This window comes from Rhinolophus sinicus, chromosome 4 (assembly GCF_057876585.1).
Source record: "Rhinolophus sinicus isolate RSI-liver-muscle chromosome 4, RSI-T2T, whole genome shotgun sequence".
NCBI lineage: Eukaryota > Metazoa > Chordata > Mammalia > Chiroptera > Rhinolophidae > Rhinolophus > Rhinolophus sinicus.
In genome coordinates this window covers 105,713,016-105,733,764 of record NC_142504.1, presented here as the reverse complement: position 1 = coordinate 105,733,764, position 20,749 = coordinate 105,713,016, and the positions used below count along the sequence as shown (strand labels likewise).

Below are 20,749 nucleotides of genomic sequence, written 5' to 3'. Positions count from 1 at the left end.
AATAGGTGGAAGTTCTACTTCCTATAAACTCAGAGATAGTCAAAATCATCAATCTTGGCCATTCTGGCAAAGGTACCTTTGTATGAGCTCTATTTCCCATTGGATATACATTCTTTCAACTCAAAGACCCTTGTAATGGCAACTTACTAATTCATCAATGAGAAATACTGAAAGGGTCTGGGCTAAACCTGTCACTGTTAATAAACTTCAGGAAAATTCATTAAAGCCTCTGCTTGAAGTGGATTATTCAAATAGTTTGGCGATGAGAAAGCAAGAAAGAAATGTCTAAATTCCTTCACTGTTGGATAGAAACTGCCTCTTTCGTTTTAATGAAGCATGTTTGGTGAATTCCAACATTTCTAAACTAAGAAAATCACTTATCCATTAAAGTACTAAAAACAAAGGATTCCTGCTTTAGGAGGTAAACTCAAAGGCTTTAGAAGCATTCTTTTGGCATTTTATAAATACCACACTTTTAGTAGCATCTCTACAATGCTAGCTTGAAGTATAGATTTTCTAAATTAGAAGTGATATTTTGAGTACAGAAAAGGGAACTTCAAAGTAATTTTCCTTTGTCACCTGAATACCGTCTAAATATTTGCACATAAATCCTAAATCCTGCACAGAAGCCTTTGTACCTAAAATGCTCCAATCAAACCAGCAGCTCTATTTTTGATGTTTTCTAACCAATTTTACCAGTAATTTTTCTTTGTTTGAAATACTAAATTTAAAATATTTGCCCACATTTTTGAGACTTCCAGCATTAGAAAACATGGAAGAGAAAACAAGTAGCTGAAGGGATTTACTTCTCTTGGGGATTTTCCAGTTCAATGATAGATGCTTGCTTGCTTGCTTCCCTGGGAGATCTTTCTTCTAGAATTGCACAACCTAAAATTTGGAAGATTGTTCCTGCTACAAAGCTTTAAGCCCGTGGTTCTCAACTGGGGCGATTTTGCCCCTCTGCCACCACTCCCACCCCCACCAATGATCCTTAGCTAGCAATGTCCAGAGACATTTTTGGGTGTCACAACTGGGCGGGGCGTGAGGGATGCTATTGGCCTCCAGTGGGTTAGAAAGTAGAGGCCAGGGCTGCTGCTAAACATCCTACAATGCAATGGACACCCCCACAACAAAGAATTAGCCAGCCCCAAATGTCAGTGGTGCTGAGGTGGAAAAATCCTGCTCTAAGTGAACAGACACTTCCCCTGCTCACCCTGTCCTCCTCACACCAAGACCTAATCCTCCTAAAAACACAATAAACCTGCCTGCTCTCCTCAGTCATCCACACCAAGGCCTTCTCCTAGCACGGAGATGGGGGCAAGATGCTGCAGTCCAGCCCCGCCCCTTTCCTCTCCCACCTACTGAGGAAGTGTGCGGACAAATGGGCTCCCTGCACAGTTATCACAACTCGTTTTGTATTTCCAGAATGATGCCATCGCCAAAGCCCTAAACAATGCTCACCAGATACCAACTTCACTTAAAACACGTTTGGAATGATGAAATGTGCAGTACTTTCACCTATAAAATCTGACGGACCATCACTGAAGGCATCATTCACAGCGTGCGTACTGGCTGCTGCCTTTAACAATAAACTCACTTAGGGGCGACCAGTTAGCTCAGCTCGTTAGGGCACACTGCTCTTAACAAGGTCGCCGGTTCCATCCCCACATGGGCCACTGTGAACTAGATTGAAACAACTACTTCACTTTGAGCTGATGGGTCCTAGAACACAAAAGAAAATTTAAAAGTTTAAAAAATAAAAAAATAAAAATAAACTCATTTAAAAGTACTCTTCCTGGAGTAGACAGAAAACAGAAAAGCACAGAGAAAGAGCATTAATGACATTTTGTCAATCACTATGTTCTACTGAAAGGGGAATGGAGGAAGCTCTTTGTATTCCTCACAAGGTCCTCTCTCACGTTTCATGCATTTCATCAGACGACCGACAGCTTGGATGTTCACCCAGAAATGCTCCTCCCATCACTAAACTTCCCACCAGAAAGGGAGAAGGAGGGATTCTACAGTCTAGGAATTTGGGAAATGCTGGGTGATACAGACACACAGACACACAGACACACAGACACACACACACACACACACACACACACACAGAGTGCTTTCTTTTCTCAAGCCTTCTCTGAGCTTGCAAGTGCTCTGAACTTCCAATGTGAACTTTCATTACAGGGATCCAGGCTGGGAGCACTACCCACGCTTATATGAGGCTGGAAGCTTACAGGGTGAGACATCTTTGGGACACACTTGAAACAGGGTTTAAGAAAGTATTCTTGGGCTGGCCCCATGGCTCAGGTGGTTGGAGTGCCGTGCTCCTAACGCCGAGGTCGCCGGTTTGATTCCCACATGGGCCAGTGAGCTGCGCCCTCTACAGCTAAGATTGTGAACAACAGCTGTCCCGGGAGCTGAGCCCTTGAGCAGGTGGAGCTTGGTGTAAGCTGCCGCAGGCTGCTGTGTGCTGCCATGGGCTACCCTGTGCTGCCAGGAGCAGCTGGTAGCCAGCCTGAGTGGCCGGCAACCATTGTGAGCGGCTGGCAGCTGGCGAGAGCTGCCGTGAGCTGCTGTGAGCCGGTGACCGACTGTCTCAGCAGGGGGGGCGGGGGAGCACAAGGCTCATAACACCAGCATGGACCAGGGAGCTGTGTCCTACACAACTAGACTGAGAAACAATGGTTTGAACTGGAGTCAGGGGGGAGGGGGAGGTGAAAGAAGGGGGGAAAAAGAAAGTATTCTCCTTGGGAGATGGTATTAGGAAATAGGAGCATCTGCTGGAGCGGAGTGTGACAGAGATGCTTCCTGCCCATTTTTCTAACCACCTCTGACTCTATGTGTTTCCTGGTAGTTCCTCCTCCCCGGGGGCGCCTCTGCATCAGTCCAAGGGAACACATCTCCAAATATGGAGGAAGAGCAATAAGAAAATATTTCTAAAGGGGCTCTGCCTTAACTTTCATGTCCTAAAAATGATTGCAAAACCCTTGTTTGGCTGGTTCTGTGAGTCCTGTCAAAATGAAGCTATTTGTGTTGTAAAATGCACATGCACACAAGTAGGCACACATTTATAAGGTGCAGGAAGAAAAATCAGAAAAGAGAGCAAGGTATCGCTTAACGTTTACCTACTGTTGGTCGCCATAGCCACATCAGTGTCATGGAGCAAGCAAGAAATGTCTCCTGGATTGTGACAACAGGAGAAATCCTGGCTGACACAGCAGTGGCTTTGAACCTCAAAGACATGAGCTTGCCACCGATTAGCTATTGAAATGACACCTGTAAACCACAGCACAGTGCAGTGGTTAAAAGCACGGCTTTGGAGCAAGACAAACTGGAGTGAGTCCTGGCTCTTCCCTTTGAAAATCACAAGATTCCAAGCACGTTACTTCACTTCTTTAAACTAGTTTTCTCCAGTATGAAATAGAAAAAAGGTCTACCTCATAGAGTTACTATGAGGATTAAATAAAATAATCCAGGTAGGTGCTTACCACAGTCCCTGGAATATCGTGAATACTTATTAGAGTAAGTTATTATAGCATCAAAACAAGGTCAGCAAGAGGATTCTAGCAGAGAAAGACCTAGAAGAAATTAAGCCACCACTCCGATGCTCCCGAATAGGCGTGCTAACCAGGCAGAGACCATCAGAATGGCCAACGACCACACAGAATAATGAGCACCTTTAACTGAGGTGCCCCTTGCAGAAAGGCAGGCCAGCAAGGCCTTCTAAGCACAGTAGATGCAGAACAAATTTTTCCTATCCTCAACGACCTGAAATTAGAGCACTGTGTAACCAAAGAAGTTACAGCTAAATTCGAAACTCCAACAGAGGTCAACAATACCCTAATGCTCAAGACTAGAGGAACACACAATTTTTTTAAGTCTCTGAGTCGTCTACATTAAAACCATGAAAGCCTAATTAATATTACTCAGCTGCTAAACTGTGTGTTTTATCTTTCCCAAAATTAACATTGGCCAGACGTGCATTTTGTCAAAAAGATACATCCCTACCTATGAGGAGACTCAAACACACACACACACACACACACACACACACACACACACACACACGGCACACCCCTACCTATGAGAGGCCTCAAACACATATTGATCCACCCATGAGACCATAAACATGAGGTATGAACAATGAATTCCTCCAGACATTTGGCCAAATATCCCACCTCCAGCGTCTGAGTCCAATGCATTACTCAGACAATCAGCATTTGCTATGCACCTTATGGAACAAATACTGAAAGCTAAACATGATGTTTTTGTGACTTTGAGTAATTATAAAGTAGGGGAAAGATTCCATTTCTACACTCTAAAGCACTCATACAGTTTGGCTACTATATGGAAGAATGGCAAAAGGAACACACTTTGGGGTCAAAAAGACCCAGGTATGAATGCCAACTCCCACTGACTAAGGAGCCTCAAATTCCTCCGGCAGAAAGTGGGTTAAGACCACCCAGTTGGGCCAGCCCGGTGGCTCAGCCAGTTGGAGCTCCGTGCTCCTAACCCCGAAGGCTGCTGGTTCGATTCCCACATGGGCCAGTGCCAGATGGCTCAGTTGGTTGGAGGGCGGGCTCTCAACCACAAGGTAGCTGGTTCGACTCCCGCAAAGGATGGTGGGTTGTGCCCCCTGCAACTAACAACTGGCAACTCGATCTGGAGCTGAGCTGCGCCCTCCACAACTAAGACTGAAAGGACAACAACTTGATTTGGAAAAAGTCCTGGAAGTACACACTGTTCCCCAATAAAGTCCTGTTCCCCTCCCCCCACCAAAAAAAAAACAACAACACCCACTTGTCTGTCAGTCAGGGTTGCTGTGACACCTAACTACTCAGAAATCAAAAGTGGCTCTGAATAGACAGTTTCCTTAGCTGCACTTTCCCAGGGTGACCAAGTCACCCTTTAGCTAATCTTCCCTTTAGCTAATCTTCCTTAAGACTCTGGTTTTTCATCATTTCCTGGCTCAAAATCTCTGTCCTAGACAGATAGCAATGCTCAGCGTCCTCTGCACATTTTCTCCTCATGACAAGTGTTAAACTTCCCCATCATTTCCCTCCTTGGATCATCTTTCTCTTTCTGTCAAGCCCCATCCCTCTCCTTTTTCTCAATTCTATCCAAAATTTACCTTTAATAGAACCTTTATTTAGACACAAATCTTTCCTTTTTTATATTCTCCCTGCACACACACACCCCACCATCCAAGTAAGCATGTCAGAAAATAGTGTAAAAATTAAGGACACACATTCACTCATTTATGGCTAAGCTATTTTCTGATAATAATGAATTAAGTACAGACTGCATTCCCAAAACAGTGTAGTCAGAAAGCAATTCTGTGCTCTAGGTTAGGCGAACAGATGAAAGATGGGACGAACCAAGGAAAACCCACCCCCGTCACTGCAAAAACCAATAGTTGGTCAACAATGTCATTTTCATATATGAACAAGAGCACATTCTATGAAAAGGCCGCCCCCACCCCCTTTTCACTGCCTCCTTTGTGCCCACAGCTTGTTAAACTTAGCTAACAAACGTGTAAATCATTTCTCATTGCCTTTACTCATTCACTCAAAGGTTTTGCTGATGTCTGAACAAAGACAGCTACCAGGTTTTGCCCTTACAATAACAGTCTCTAGAAAGCAATTATAAACTGAGGAATGCCCTGACTAGACAGGCGAGAGCGCTAATCGAATTGGCCATTAGGATCCCTACTGTAGTAGCCCCCTCCCTCAGGGGATGTTTCATAAGCCCACCGAAGACTACTGCTAACATTAAGGGTTAGCAATAACCCTGCCCACCAAGCCACAGCTGATTAGACCAGGAGCGGTGACATTTTTGGTCTTGAGAACCGGAGGTGGGAGTCAGGAATACAGAGGAGAACACCTCCCAGCAGTTTAAATGGGCACATGGCAATGTAAGGGCTGTGGGACAGCGATCTATGCCACGTGCACAGGAAAGAGAAGGCAGTTCCACCAAGGGTTAGGCACACAGATAACTGAGGACTCGTGGCCGTGTGAAGACCAGAGTGAGCTGAGCGCAAGATGACAGGAGTTCCCCGTTTCCAGTCCTCCTGGCATTCCAATATGCCATCAGTATAAAAATCTGTTAATGTGGTACTTTACGTTCTTGTTTTCATAAGAGTCTTCGAAACCAGGTGTGTCTTGTATGCTTACAACTCATCTCAGTCAGGACGGGCCAGGTTACAGGTGCTCAATAGCCCTGAGTGGCTGGTGCCCACCATACTGGACAGAGCAGTTCTAGACACAAAATAATTAGTCCTAGGCCCCTTGTGTGCTTTCTCCGCTCAATTGTCTATCACCACCCAATCCCAGGGGGCAAGATATGAATGCCTGGCCACTGTCGGCAAACGTGGGAAGCAAAGTGCCAGGGGAAAGGGGCAGATCAGGGGCGTTAGCCCACCTGCCATATTTTCACAATCAAGTTGTTTTTAAAACTCTGATCAACCTAAACTGCACCAATAGACAGGCAATCTAGACTACAGCCACTCACTGATGGGTTTTGATTTTTTCTAGAAACAAAGACAGTTGAAATATAAGACCATAACTACAAAATTCATCCAAGACTTTCCACCTACAAGTGAAAGTACAACCAAGTGGGAATAAGTACGCTTCCCTCTTGCCTACATTTCACCGTTTTAACCAGATACAGCGCAGGTGTAACTGAAGACCTACAGACCAAGGTAGGAGACACTCATTGTGTCTTCATGCCCCCCCCACAAAAAAAAAATCTACTTATAAATAAGATCAAAGGAAGGATAGAAGAAACCAACCTCCTCCAAGACAGAAAAAAAAGCATGTCAGGCAAAGACCCTTCCCAAAAACGGCACTGGGGAACACAGAATAGCTAAGATTTTAATTTTAGGAGGACTTACCACGTACCAGGCACTCTGCTAGTGTATGTAATCCTCATAAAAACACTCAAGAAAAGTGTGGCTTGGAATCTAAGTAACTTGCTGAAGGTCCCACCACTCGTCAGTGGCAGAACATAGTAGGTTTATATCGTTGAGGGCTAGGCAGAGGCAAGTGAAAATCTCCACGGCCTTACCACCCAGATTTAACTAGAACACCAGGCATAATCAGTTCGCAAGCTACAAACCTCAAACTGCCTCTCTCGTTCTTGCTACATTAAACCAGCAAGTGTTACGGACCAGCTTATTAATGAGTACCTACCTAGGGGAGGCTTAATTTGAATAATTCATGTTTTCAGATTCACATGATATCAAAAAGTTTAAATATGAGCTGATTTATATACCATCAAAACACACATGATAAATTTTTGGAAGGCAGAAATAAAGTAATGATCCAACAGCCTGAGACCAGGAGCCCGGAGCTGGGTTCCAGTTCCAAACCTGTTACGAACTACGGGATGACCCCGCTTCCCCTCCACCCACTCCAATATGGGCTCACTATTGAAAAGGAGGCGGTCACTATAAAGATTTGAAGTATTTCCACGGGGCTTTGAACTTTCTAACCTAAGTTTTTCAGCAATCTAATAATTCTTACCATTCAGATCCCTAGAAAGCATTTGTTGCTCACAGGAAAAAATGATCAAAATCAATACCCATTACTAGACTCATGAGTCAGCCTTTGGAAAGCAGGAGTTTATCTTCCAAAAAGAAAAGGTTGAGTTGAGGAGGAAACATTCAAGAATTACAACACCTTGATTTTATCTTCAGGCCTCTATGAATCCTTCAAGGTGCCTGGAATCTCTAATTATCTACAGTTGTAAGATCTGACTGAATAAAACAATAAAAGCCTACATTTACAGGCCCTAAACATCATCGACCAGAGGCGCTGACTTGGTCAGCTCAAAAGGCCACTCTTGAGTTTGTCTAACAATTACTTATTTCAGTCTCCAGGTTTAGATTAAGTAGAAATTTGCTCTCCCCACCCCCATTCTAAAGCAGAATTTAGAACTTTCTATCTGTAGAAGATGATTCAAAGAACTCTTTAACTGTGTGTGTTCATTGTTGGAACAAAAGACTTTTCTCAATACCACTTTAATTTACCTTGACTCTCTCATCCCTTTCAAAGAATAAATAAAACAAAAACATCTCTTTGTTCCGTCTCCCTTCCAATTTGTATCCTCATCCTAGGAAAAATGTCTTTTCAACACGCTATTTCTGGCCCTGTCTCTGGTGTACATCCAGATGCTCCTCTCTCTGCAATGACTGCACTCAGGAAGAGCTGGCTAATGACAAGGGCCCTCACCGTGACTCAAACTTCTCCATTACCCACCGTCTGGCACCCCCAACCTGAACACCATCAGTGCTGTTTAGCACTCACTTACCTGTACCCTCTCTCGGACACCTCCCGCCTGCCCCACACCCCTAAACACTTCCCACCAGTTCCCCATATCCACCAATTGTGCTCCCCCAAGGCAGAATAGCCTCGTGGTGGGGCACAACCTTCAAATTCTGCCTCTGCTACCATTTATGAGCTGGCAGACACTGGCTAGGATCTTTGCTGCCCCACCTGCTTCATGGGGATAACAGTACACAGCTCGTCTCACTGTTTCAGTATTAAATGATAGAACAGATGCAAAAGCCTACCTGGAGGTGTTAGCGACTAATACTTTCTGACTTTTTGGAAAGTCTGGCCCTCCCACTTCCTGAAGCATGCATCTTAAGTTCTTCAGGCGCCCCCCCCCACTCCACCACGCCCCCTCCTAGGGCACCTCATTTATGGTTTTTAATATATAAACCATTATGATATGGAACCCAAACTCAACCCTTTTGACACCTTTCTTTTATCATCTTTGTTGTATGCAAATTTCTCCCAATCTAGACCTCTAGCCCAAACAGATCTGGGAGACAAAGGACACCTCCACAGGCAACTCAACCTAAAGCTGAACTGACTGTATCAGGCCCCTGCACCTCCTTTCCAAATCTATTCTGCCTTCTGAATTCAGGATCTCAGAGACAGAAACAGCAGCCAGTAATCTCGGAGCCTCTATCCCTCCCCCCGCCATCATTCCCCATATCTCATCAGGTACCAACCACATGCATAGCTGCTGTGTGACGCAGTCACCGCCTACCACTCCCTCCCCACCGCACACCTTGGATCAAGCCCGCTGCCTGTCTCCTGATTGCTGCAGTGGCCCCACAGTTTGACCTCCCTGGCTCCAGCCTGCATTCCATCCCCGCAGTACTGCCCCAGGGCCTTCGTCCTTACAAGCAAGTATCTGCCTACACTGCCATCCAAGGAAGTCCCCTTGAACTACACAGAATGGCCGTCAGAAGCCTGGCCCTGGACTGCCTCCTGAGCTTCCTCTCCTCTCCCACACCCGCTCTCCCATCCCTGCAGGCGGCACCAGGCTCCCTCCGTGCCCTTCCACACGCTGCTCCAGCGGACTCTCATGCTCTTCCCCCCAAGGCTCTGCCGGCCTTACATAGTCTTACTGGTTTTTCACGGTTCAGCTTAGATGGCTCCTTCGCATTCCTGTCATAGCATCTGCAGGCTACTCCCCACTACATTTTTCTCTGGATTCCTTTTCCTTCGGTACTCCCAGTGCTGATTAGCACAATATCCGGTGCTTAGGAAACACTCAGTAAGGATCTCTTAAGTGGATGAAATAATCCCCAATTTAACATCACTCCCCACTTCTTGGGCTCTCCTCCCTCTACATCACCATAACCTTGGGTCTATTGGGTCTATTTGCTCTTCCAGATCCTGAATGCTATGTTATCCTCTTAAAAAAAAAAAAAAAAATCTGCTTCCAAAATCCTCCTGTTTCATCACCTTGATATTGCTTATGTGTTTTCACTTCCTTAAAAGGCATACAAGCTGAATACTAACTTCATATATTAAAACACCATCACATTAAAAAAAAACTAAGCTTTAAAAATAATTGATGATAGGGGATAAAAATTCAAAGCATATAGCATTTTGTTTCGGATTCTAATCCTGGGTACCTTGCTCCTAGTTTCTAGTTTGCACACCTTTTTGGTATACCTATCACTCCGCATATAACCTGGCTCCTGATAGGTGTTCAATAAATCTTAAACTGAGCCGTAGGGAAAAAAAAAGAAAACACCACCCATCTTTCAGCAGTCAATAAATCAGACCAATTATAGTTAAGTTGCTTACATGACTATGATTTCAACAAAGATCTCTGGTACCGCTTTCCAAAATTTTGATTCTATTATTGTTTGGTGTTTCTCCGAACCTGAAGACAAATGTAAAACTGAAACCGACAAATATTTTTGAAGCGATTAAAAATAACTGCTGTAGGAAATAAAGGCGAGTTTACCACTTGCTGTTTTTCGTTTCCACTTTTAGCTAATTCCAATTAGTTCTGGGTTATAAAGCATGTCATCCTGTTAGTGAGTGGCCTATTATCACGATCATCTCTCCTGTGTCGTCAGATCACGTTCACTACAATCTCTGACTTGGGAAGTCTGAACTGCAGCTGACAAGGCTACATCTTTTCTGTGAGCTATGACGAGCTGAATTTATTTTCAAACTTCTAATTCTTACGTAATTACTAGATGACCTCACCACCCCACTCCTAAGGATTTACCCAAGAGACATAAAAAAGTATGTTCAGACAAAAACCTGTATGCCAATGTTTACAGCAGCTTTATTTACAATCACCAAAAACTGGGAAAAACCCTCAAGTCCCTCAACTGGTGAATGGATAAAAAACTGTGGTACACCCATACAGTGGCCTACAACTTGGCCATAAAGAAGAGCCACGTATGGATACACATAAAAAGACGGATGGATCTCAAACATAAGACTTTGCCACGTGAAAGAAGCCATTTGTATGACATTCTGGAAAAGGCCAAATACAGGGACAGAACAAATCAGCTGCCAGGGGCTTGGGCTAGGGAGCTGAGTCTGACCTTAAAGGGACAGCAGGAGGAAAGTTTGGGGGGGCAACGGAACTATTCTTCAGTGGTGGCAGATACCCAGTGCTGTACACTTGTCAAAACCCAGAAAACTGTACACCACAGAGTATATTTTACTGTATGTAAATTCAAAAGTTAAAATTTTTAAATTTAATTATGACTCGGTGGATTTCCTTAATGTTTACCACGGCTGCTGTTGTTTTGGGGTTATTGAATTGTATTGATTAGGAAGAGGTGTTAGAGGAATGCGGAGTGGGCAACCCCAGATCTTTTCCAGACACTTCCAGGACTTTTCCTTGGAGTGGTAACCTTTGTGAGGTGCCATATCAGGGTGCCTGCTCCAGCTGCGAACAGCCAGATGGAGTTCTGCTAAGGATATGGGGAAGATTATGCAAAATCAACAGAAGACAGACTGTAACCCCACAGCAATGCCCAAGAAAGCATTTCAAGGGAAGAAACAAAGGGGATGGGCGACGACAAATCCTAAAATTCTAACCCAGCCTAGTCAAAGAAAGGTATAAGCAGAAAATTCCATTTACTTGTTGGACGCCTCCTTCCTAGACCTTCCTTTAGAAAGGAGTCAAGGTGCGGGGCGGATGGATCTCTTTGTGAAAAAAGAGATGACAAGAGTCCTCCCGAACCAGGAGGCTGAGAGTTCTCTAAAAGCCCCAGGATCCAACGTTCTCTAACATGGAAAAACTGATTCTAAGTAGGCAAACGACACAAACACGCAAAGGTTCAACAACCAGTGATACTTTCTTTCCAGTGTACCCTCTCTTCAGCCAACCCACACATTCCTCCTCCAAAGGGGACTGGTGCCTGAGAGACTGCCGCAGGCAATCCCAATGGGGGTGGGGGCGCCCTCCGGGCTCCAGCTGTGGCTGCCCCCCAAGGCAACAGTGACAGCCAAACACAGGTCCCGGGCCCAAAAGTAGGTGCCCCCCCTGTTCCCTCCTGGCTCTTCCAGGAAAGAATGCTAATACTGTTACTTGTTCTCCACACTCACATTCACATTCCCAAGCCCAGAAACTCTGATCCCCTCCCTGGGGACCTGGGCCTGCCACATTGTTATACCTCAGCATGAGATCGCCACCTGAGACAGACCTCCATCCAAGATGAGCTCCCTGATTGCTGCCCTGGAGAACCAGCTCTCCAACCTCACACTGCATTTGCAGCTGGAAAGACTGGCCTAAATGCAAAACAAATGCTATTTTCCAGGAGCCTTCTGGGGGGAGGGGGAGGAACAAAGCTAAAAGCCACAGTGAGAGTAAACCAGAACATTCTGTGACATGCAATGCCTTACAAAAAAGGGCTTTTAAACATATTATCCAGAAAGAGTCCTTGCAAGGGGTTAGCACTCAAAATCAAATAAAAATCACTGACTTTCTAAAGACAGGAGTAAAGGACTAAATTATAAAACAGCTTACTGTATTAAGCTAATTAAGCTTTATCATATTAGCCATCTGAGTTTTAGTTGGCACCAAAAAGGCAGGAGCAGTCCATCATGCAACATGGACTGGTATCTGCTTTGCAAGCACATTTCTGCCCACACTCAGACACAGCACCTCTGGCAGTCCAAAACGATGTAGCCTTAAAAACCAATTTTAGCAGGGATTTGTAAAAAATTTTGTCCCATCACGTAAGTTATTTCCTGGTATACCAGTCTGAGATTACATTTATCTCTATAAAAATACTAAAACAGTCTGAGCTAGCCATGCACTCCTGTTTCCCTTTGCCTGTTTTCTCACACTGGATGCTCTGCAATCGTATGAAACCATTTTTAACAATCACAACCCTTGCATACTTGACACCCTCCTCTGCAGATATTCTGGCCACCAACTGCCAGCACACAACCAATTCTAAGATCCTCTGAAAACACATTTCTGAAAAGGCTCTGTTCTGCTGACCGCAAAGAGGAACAAAATACCCTCTTCAAAGTAGGAGAGAAATTTATTTTCAATCATGTCTTCTATGGGCTCCTCTTGACTGTACTTTTTTTTTTTTTTAACTAAACCAGAAGACAGAACCAGTTCTATCTGTTGATGACATCATATTGGATGTGATTCTGGAGCTGCTGGTTTCCTGTTTGGGGAAGTGGAAGTTCTTTTCACAAGGAACCCCAAGGCAAAATGTTTAGTACTCCCCTGTAAGCTCTCACTGCCTTTGTTCTTCACTTGGCTACAGTCATTACTGCTTTCTTCTCGCCTTCCCTCTAAAACCCCTGCTTCTGGAGGGTGCATAAAAATGCCAGCTCAAATCTAACTGCAATCTCTTAAGGCATTAGGCATTTTCTACCATCCACTGCTGTAAAGCTTTGAGTTAACAGCACCTTTTCACAGACGAAGCCAGACTACCCGCTTTCCTCCTGGTATTGCATTAGGATTTCACATTAAAATGTATGCCACAAATAATCCAATGGCAAACTCACTGTCAACAGCCCCCAAAATCAATAAAAGCCATTCCACCACTTGACTCGGAGTGAAAAACCTTTCAGGTTAACACAGAGAGCAAGGTAAAGGTGATGAAGAACAAAAGGCAAATCTACCTTCAGACTTCTCCAGTCCCAAAAAGGTGGCGAGGCTGCTTCGATTTGGCGAAGTCCTTCCTAGTTTGTAATCATCAGGAAAATGCTACATGTGTATTGCTTTAGTCTTATGCAAAACAGTGCATTCTCCACGAGGCCCTGATGCCTACCATCCTCCAACCTTGCTTCTTTCCAGGCCTGACTCTTCTAAATGACTAGACACATGCGATTGAATGAAGTCCCTGATTTCAGCTGGATAGCAATACCATCATACAGTCACTCTAACCCCATTAAACTTGGATAACATTACGAGTATTTCTTCTCCCCCTCTGAACCCAGTATTATCTCCAGGGTACCAACCCATTGTCAGTCTGTGTCTGAATGGATCTTCAAATAAATACTAAAATTCATGCTCAAAATATCGTATCTCACCTGGTGAACCTTGACCTTTGGGAAAGACTTTGGACCAATGGTTCAGTTACTGTCACACGGTTGCATTCTCTGCAAACATGAAAGGGTTAAAAGCAGCCCCAGTCAACAGGCCTACAAGGAAAAAAAAGACAGCATGTATGCCTCACAGCATCACTGGAAAGCATTTATGCTCATTTCCTAGAACAATATTGTTACCTTTTGGCCTTCATAATAGTCAGAAGTATCCCCAACACCCTTTAGTAGCTTCTAAAAGGAAAAGCACAAAACAGAACATAGCCTGCAAGAGAAAAAAAAAAAGCATGCAAAGTAGCATTCTCCAGCAACAAACAAACTACCATTACAAATCCATCAGTTCATTTTGGTTTGGTTTTGTTAAAAACACAGAGAAAGAGAGAGAGAGAGACTGCATAAACCAAGTGTCCCCACCCTAGCAAGTCACATTTTTTTTTTCCTTTAATAAGGGTCATAAATCTCAGCTTCTTGTCCATCCCTTAAGCAAAAGAAAAAGGCAGGAAAAGCCCAAGTAAGCTCAGACCTTGCAAACCTGCACCTTTTTCCCCATCTTCTCTACACAGAATCTTTTAGGACTCCATTAGTCACGTACCAGTGCTGTGTGGTGTCTAAGTGTGCATTCACATACTGTGTTGGGATGGTACCTTCCTGCAAGCTCCTGCTTTTGGCTGCCATGAAGGGAGGAAGCTGCTATCCCACTGTAGAAGCTCAGTGACTGCATTGTGTTCAGGAGCTGATCTGCCTCAAACCAGTTTCAGCCGGTTCTGGTCACCCTACATAAAAAAGCTATGGCAACCCTCGCTGAGTTGCCAACAAGTCCCTGAAAATCATCAGCACAGGGGATCTCACTGGGGGTTGCTTTTCCCTTTTAGGTCTTCTTGAGGAGGGGAAGGTCATCAGCCAGCACACAAGCACACAGTCTTGGAAATGCCCACCTCACAAGCACCCCAGAGCCCCTCAGGGCCCATCCCCCCTCCCCTCCACCCCAAAGCCCACCGCAGACACTGTTGCCCCCTCCTTCTCCTTCCCCCACTTACCTCCCACAACCTGGCTCAGATCTTTGTGTACGTGTGTGTCAGTGTGTGTTCTCTGTGTTGGTGGCTGACAAAGAGTCCCCAAGAAAGCAATCTATGTGTGTCTCCTCACACTGGCTGCGTCGGCGGCAGGAGCCGGCCTCGGCCTCCTAGCAGAGTGGTGCTGGCTTGTTGACCAGGCTCCTCTCTGCCTGTCACCCCCACCCCACCCAGCCCCCTCCTCCCGTCCCTCTCCTCTCTCTCCCAGCCCTGTCACCACCACCAACAGCCCCCCCAGTCTCCTCCTCCTCCAACCTTCTCTTCTTTCAAGCACCTGGGGGGAGACGTCCAAATCCTTTCACCTCGGGGCAGAAAACTAGAGATGCCTGGGGTGGGGGTGGGGGGCAAACGAAGGGGCAAAGCGGGGCACAGAGGCCTTTAAAAAGCCTCGGTGCACAGCCAGCGCTGCAGGGGGGAGGAGGCGAGCTCCTGCGCTCACGTGGCCCCCCTCTCTGAACTCGTGGGGCCTAGCAAAACCGGCTCGTCCTCGGCCCCCCAAGGAAGCTGGCGGGGCGCGAAGGCCAGCTGTCCCCAAGGCCAGGGTGGGACAGGCCACTACAGTCAGGCGAAAGGGCCTGAGCCTCACGCGCTCACCCCAACCCGCAGGGGTGGGCACGAGGAGCCGCGCCCCGCCTCGCCCCGGAGCCCACCCGCGCCCCTTCCTACACTGCCCTGTGCCCCTCGCGCGCCCGGCCGCCCTCGCCGCCCCCCGCCCCCCGGGCGCACACCCACCCCCTTCCCGGGGTTGGCCTTTGCAGCGGTCAAGCCCGGGCGTCTGGGCCGCAGCTCGGATGACCTTTGTTCAGCGCGGCGCCGCCGGCTGCTGCTGCTGTGGCTGCTGCTGTCGTCGTAGCGGCGGCCGCGGCGGCTTCCATGTTACGGGCGTGTCATCTGCATTCCCGCTGCCGGGGTCTGTGTGTGTGCGTGTGCGGTGGAGCGGCCTCACCGCCGCCGCCGCCGCCGCCCGGGCTCCCGGGCCGCCCCGCCGCCGCCGCGGCCTCGCCGTGCGCCCGGCCCGGGCCCCGCGCCTCCCCGGGCGCCGCGCTCTAGGCCGCGCCGCGGCGGCGGCGGGACGGCCCGCCACGCCGGGGCCTACAGCTGGGGGTGCGGGCCCGGGCGGCGGCGGCTCGGCCCGAGCCGCGAGCGAACAAAAGGGAGCGCGGGAGAGGGGGAGGGGGCGGCCGGTGGGGGAAGGGAGGATTCGGGAGAGAGGAGCGAGAGCGCGAAGCCCCGCGGACGCCCGGCCGGTGCCGGCGCTGCGGAGGGAAGACGAGCCCCGCAGACCTGCCAAGTCTCGCCCATCTGGGGCTGCTGGATCGCAACTTCGCCCCGGAGAGCGGGGTGGTGGTGGTGAGGGGATGGAGGGAGGGCTGCTTGTTTTTTCAAACGACATTTCAGGCGCTCACCCAGTCCTTTCCATGGCCCCAAGCCGCAACTTACTCGAGTGGAAGGAAGCAAGGCCTCGCCAAAGATGGTTGAGAAAGACCGTGAGCCTCTCTACCCAGGATCTTGAAGCCAAGGTGGTGTTTTGTTATCCTCGTAATGGTGGCAAATAAGTAAGAAGAGAGCACGCTATCTTCAGATAAATTCAATCTGAAATTCTCCCTGGAGGTGAAAGAAGGGGCTCCCTTCGGTTTAGTTAGTGGTTTGGAGCCCTGTCCGCCTTAAACTGAGCCACAAAAGAATGGAAGACACCCCCTGGGGTGGGGAGAAAGCCCTGGTGTAAAAGACACACGTTTTGCTTTCAGAGAAAAAGCCACTGGGGCCAGATTGAAACATGGCATGTTCAGTTCATGAAGTCTTTTTTTTTTTTTTTTTTTTTAATGGGGGGAATGATATGAGTAAACAAGATGTAATAGCTAGGTCTTTAAATTCAAGAAGGGAGGTGGTGTACACATGTAACAAGCACATACTGTACGTACAGCAGGTGGTCAAAGCCTACAGAACACAAAAAGATAACACATATAAACCCGTAAAGACCACAAAGGTGTGTATAGTCGTTAACACATCTGAAAGGGAGACAATACGTTACCACCAGGTCAGGCATGCTATTTTTCCAGCCCTGTGTCCTGGTTCCTACGTGATTCACAGACCTGCACTCAATTGAGAGAGCCTTTAAAACGAGAGAGAAACCCCATGTCAAGCTGATTGTGCGTACCCTAGAAATAGGACAAAATAGAAAGATCTGAAAAAAATGTCACCATAATCTCTTAAAAAGGCTCACTCCTGTTTGATCGGACCCTGAAGATACTACGATTACTCAAGTAGCAGTGAAAACTCCCAGCAGAGGAAACGTTCCTGTGTGGCCTATTTTAAATTAGATCAATTGATTAATATTCGCAAACTGCTGGGAAATTGTTTTGTTTTTTTTAAATCTCAGTATGCCTCTCCTTTGCATTCACTTCCATTGAGGAAGCCATTGTCCTCTGTTATGGGGACACGGTATGATGTAAATTGAAGTAGCATTTTTGCTATTTAAGGCTTTTCATGTAAATGAACCAAATGATTGTCTTGCAGAAGATTTGTTGGTCTTTCATTTCAAACAGCAAATCGTTTGAAGTTGCACATAAATTGGGACACATATTTACACGTGTTTAGAAAGACCTATGTAGTCTGCAAATTTTGCCAGCCACGGCATCACATTTATCAGTGTTACAAGATGATGAAATTGAAACTCTCATCTTCTTTTAGCCTGAAAACAGTGTCAGTATTCTGTGGGTTGAGTTTCAACTTTACCTGGGCTTCATTTCATTTGAAAGGAGGCCTTTTTCCTTCTCCCAAAGGTGGGCCTTTATTAATATGCACGTGAAACATTGCATGTATTGAAAAGTATCCAAAGACCTGCTAATCTGAAATCTTGGTACGCTACATGTATTACAACATATGGAATTTCGTAACATGCATTTTATAGGAAATCCTAGGTTTCCTAGATTTGAAATCTTTGTTTACTTCAAATACTTTCTTGCCCCTCCCCCACTCCCTTCTCTCAAAAGACTTGAAAGCACGGCACTGCAGTGTTTGAATGGTTAGAAGAATTGCACTAAAGTCTGGATTGCTTATCGCAAAGTGTCTTCAGTGTAGAACTGCTTCATGGCTTCATAATGCCAAATACTTTTTGAGCAGAGCTTTGTACAAAGCCGTGTTTTGGTCAAGGCTCAACTGGAAGAAATTAGTTTGAAAGCACAATTCATCATTTGCACAAACGACGACAAATTAACATTGCATCTGCTTTTAAAACCCATAAACAACCAAAAGTAAAAGAGAATTGTTTGCAATTTAACTCAGTTCTATTTTTACAGAGAGGAATTTGGAGAAACCCCTTTGCCAGGTAGACCAATAGTTCAAAAGCAGAGCACCCATCTTAGTCCATTCGATGCAATCATTGAATTTCACAGCAGAAGAAAGCTGTTTTTAGTGTAATTTTTTACAAAATGACACCACCCCTCTTCCAAAAAATCAGTACAAAGGTTCATGCTATTCTACATGTGTAAGGCTATCTTGGGCACCACTCCACTTTCGGCAACAATAGAAGTAACTCCACTGCAAGAATGAAATAAACTATTATTTGAGTGCTGTTGGTAAGAAAGGACAGAACAAAGAAATCATATCATTATTATGCCAAAGAGAAACTAAAGGAATTCCAAACCCTTTCGGATTTTGTTGTTCCTGTTTTTATTGCTAACTCTCAATGTCTGAGTTTTTCCTCCAATCAGTGTATTGCAAAATCCCAGCTTTTTTTTTTTTAATCCTTTTGTGGTTTGAAGCCAGCTTTGCAGGCGTGTATATATAGATATCAGTCTTCACATCATATTTCCCCTCCAAATTCCACTATGAAATTTGGAAATTCCTTTGTTAGGCAAAGCACACAAAGGTGCATTCCTTGAGGGAAAGGAGAACGAAGACAAAAAGAAAAGCCTTTTCTTTATCTCACCATCAAATGGCCTTACAAGCCACTCCTCAACTGCCAGCCCCGTGACTTGAGCTACACATTTTTTAGCTCAAAACTAAGCTAGGCCTAAGCGTTTGTACAGAGTTTAATATGTTCAATTCATTGGTGTGTTTTTAAAGTAATTATTATACTGCTCAACACTGCACTAGCATTATAATTGAAACATCTGAAGCTGAGCAGCCAGCAAAGAAAAGGGGGGAAAAAAAGTCCGTTTTTTTTTTATTTTTAACATCAACATAGTGATAGAATCAGGATTTTCGGTTGTTGTATTTTCCAAAAACGTACCCTTGAAAGAGATGATAAGCAGATTTAAATTATTATTAGTCTGTCAGAAGGGGAGGTCTAGGAAAGGATTTCACTTATCCTTTGCTAGTGATTTCACAAATAGATTTTCTGCAGCAAAGCCACCTCCCTGCTCCCAAACCCTAATTTGGAAATGCCTACAAAGGCTTTTCATCACTCAGACACCTGAAGGGTTGGGGACTGTGTTCTATTAAAAGATAAACTGAGGCATATGAAATGTGAAGACTTTATTTGAGCAAAAATCTGTGCTAATCGGGCAGTGCCAAACCGGAAGTGGTTAGGAGCGCTCCACCTACAGGAGCCAAGGAAAGACAGTGAATGTGCAGAAACAAAGAAATTATTTAACCGGCTCTAGCTTACAGCCCAGTTAGCGGTTTATGACTGATTGCCCTAGCGTTTCGATTTTCTAACCTTGAGGTATTTACAGGCTTAGATTTTGGTTTACTTACAGAAGTCACCACAGGATGAGAGCTACCTCAGTCCAATGGCCTCCTTGTTTAATTCACAGTTCAAAGTTGGGCCCATAGATATCTCATTGACATCCTGGCTTCTGGATGGATCCACTAATCTTTGTCTCCTACTGTCTTTTTTAGGCCTACATGCTGGAAAGGCAGCCTTGCCCAAGGAAAGAGAAGGGTAGGGAACAAAGAAAGTGTTGTTTTATGAACTCTAGAGAATCACAGAAGAGCCAGAAAGTATGGGGGTTGGGAGACCAGCAAAGGATTCTTCAAGAACTGTGACAAGGCCTGTTGAGAACTGTGTAAGATTTCCTACCCCTCTGTAACTTTTACATCATACTTGGGCTTCTTTGAAAGGAACTGATGTTTGGGCTTGTTTCCTATGCTCTAAGTCCAAGAGGAGGGGAAGAGAAAGAAGAGAAAGCTACACAAATATCTGAGAAAAGGAAAAGCAAGCAGGCTTAATCCTTCCAGATGGAGAAGGGAACACGCAGGAAATGGAGACTCAGCTTCACCTGAGAACAGGTCTCATTGTTCCCCCGTAGCCTTGAGGCTTCCTGGGCACTATGTATATGAATTTTCATCTTTGCATGCATCTACCCCAATACTCCCACCATCCACACCAGTTAGCACAATGTCTTGCACATCCCATAGTTGAAATTAACTAGTTATTTGTGAGTGAACTAAGGAATGGATAATAAACCTACAGGCCCCTAAAAGTAAGCATGTCCAAGAATAAATATAAGATCTTTTGGGGCCGGCCCGGCGGCTCAGGCGGTTGGAGCTCCGTGCTCCTAACTCCGAAGGCTGCTGGTTCGATTCCCACATGGGCCAGTGAGCTCTCAACCACAAGGTTGCCAGTTCAATTCCTCCAGTCCCGCAAGGGATGGTGGGCTGCGCCCCTTGCAACTAGCAACGGTAACTTGACCTGGAGCTGAGCTGCGCCCTCCACAACTAAGATTGAAAGGAGAACAACTTGACTTGGAAAAAAGTCCTGGAAGTACACACTGTTCCCCAATAAAGTCCTGTTCCCCTTCCCCAATAAAAAAAAAAAAAGATCTTTTGCACTGGGGTGGACACTGTAGTACTTTGTCTAGAGAACCTCTCTTCAGGGTGTACACCAAA

The 20,749-nt window shown here is 45.7% G+C and overlaps 1 protein-coding gene across 10 annotated transcripts in view; it reads right to left on the bottom strand.

The window, feature by feature from the left end:
* Positions 1-16,588, bottom strand: part of ZNF532 (zinc finger protein 532) — a 97,109-nt gene extending 80,521 nt beyond the window's left edge. The window contains exons 1-4 of one of the 10 annotated variants that reach the window (XM_074339886.2): positions 15,647-15,937; positions 14,879-15,024; positions 14,025-14,106; positions 13,830-13,940 (exon numbers count right to left, since the gene is read on the bottom strand). The gene's annotated coding sequence lies outside the window, so the exon portion shown is untranslated. Of the gene's footprint in view, positions 1-13,829; positions 13,941-14,024; positions 14,792-14,878; positions 15,025-15,646; positions 15,938-16,354 lie in introns of those variants that run through there. The other 9 variants (XM_019729288.3, XM_074339885.2, XM_074339887.2 and 6 more) reach the window with 9 other exon arrangements.
* Between the last annotated feature and the right edge of the window lie 4,161 nt (positions 16,589-20,749).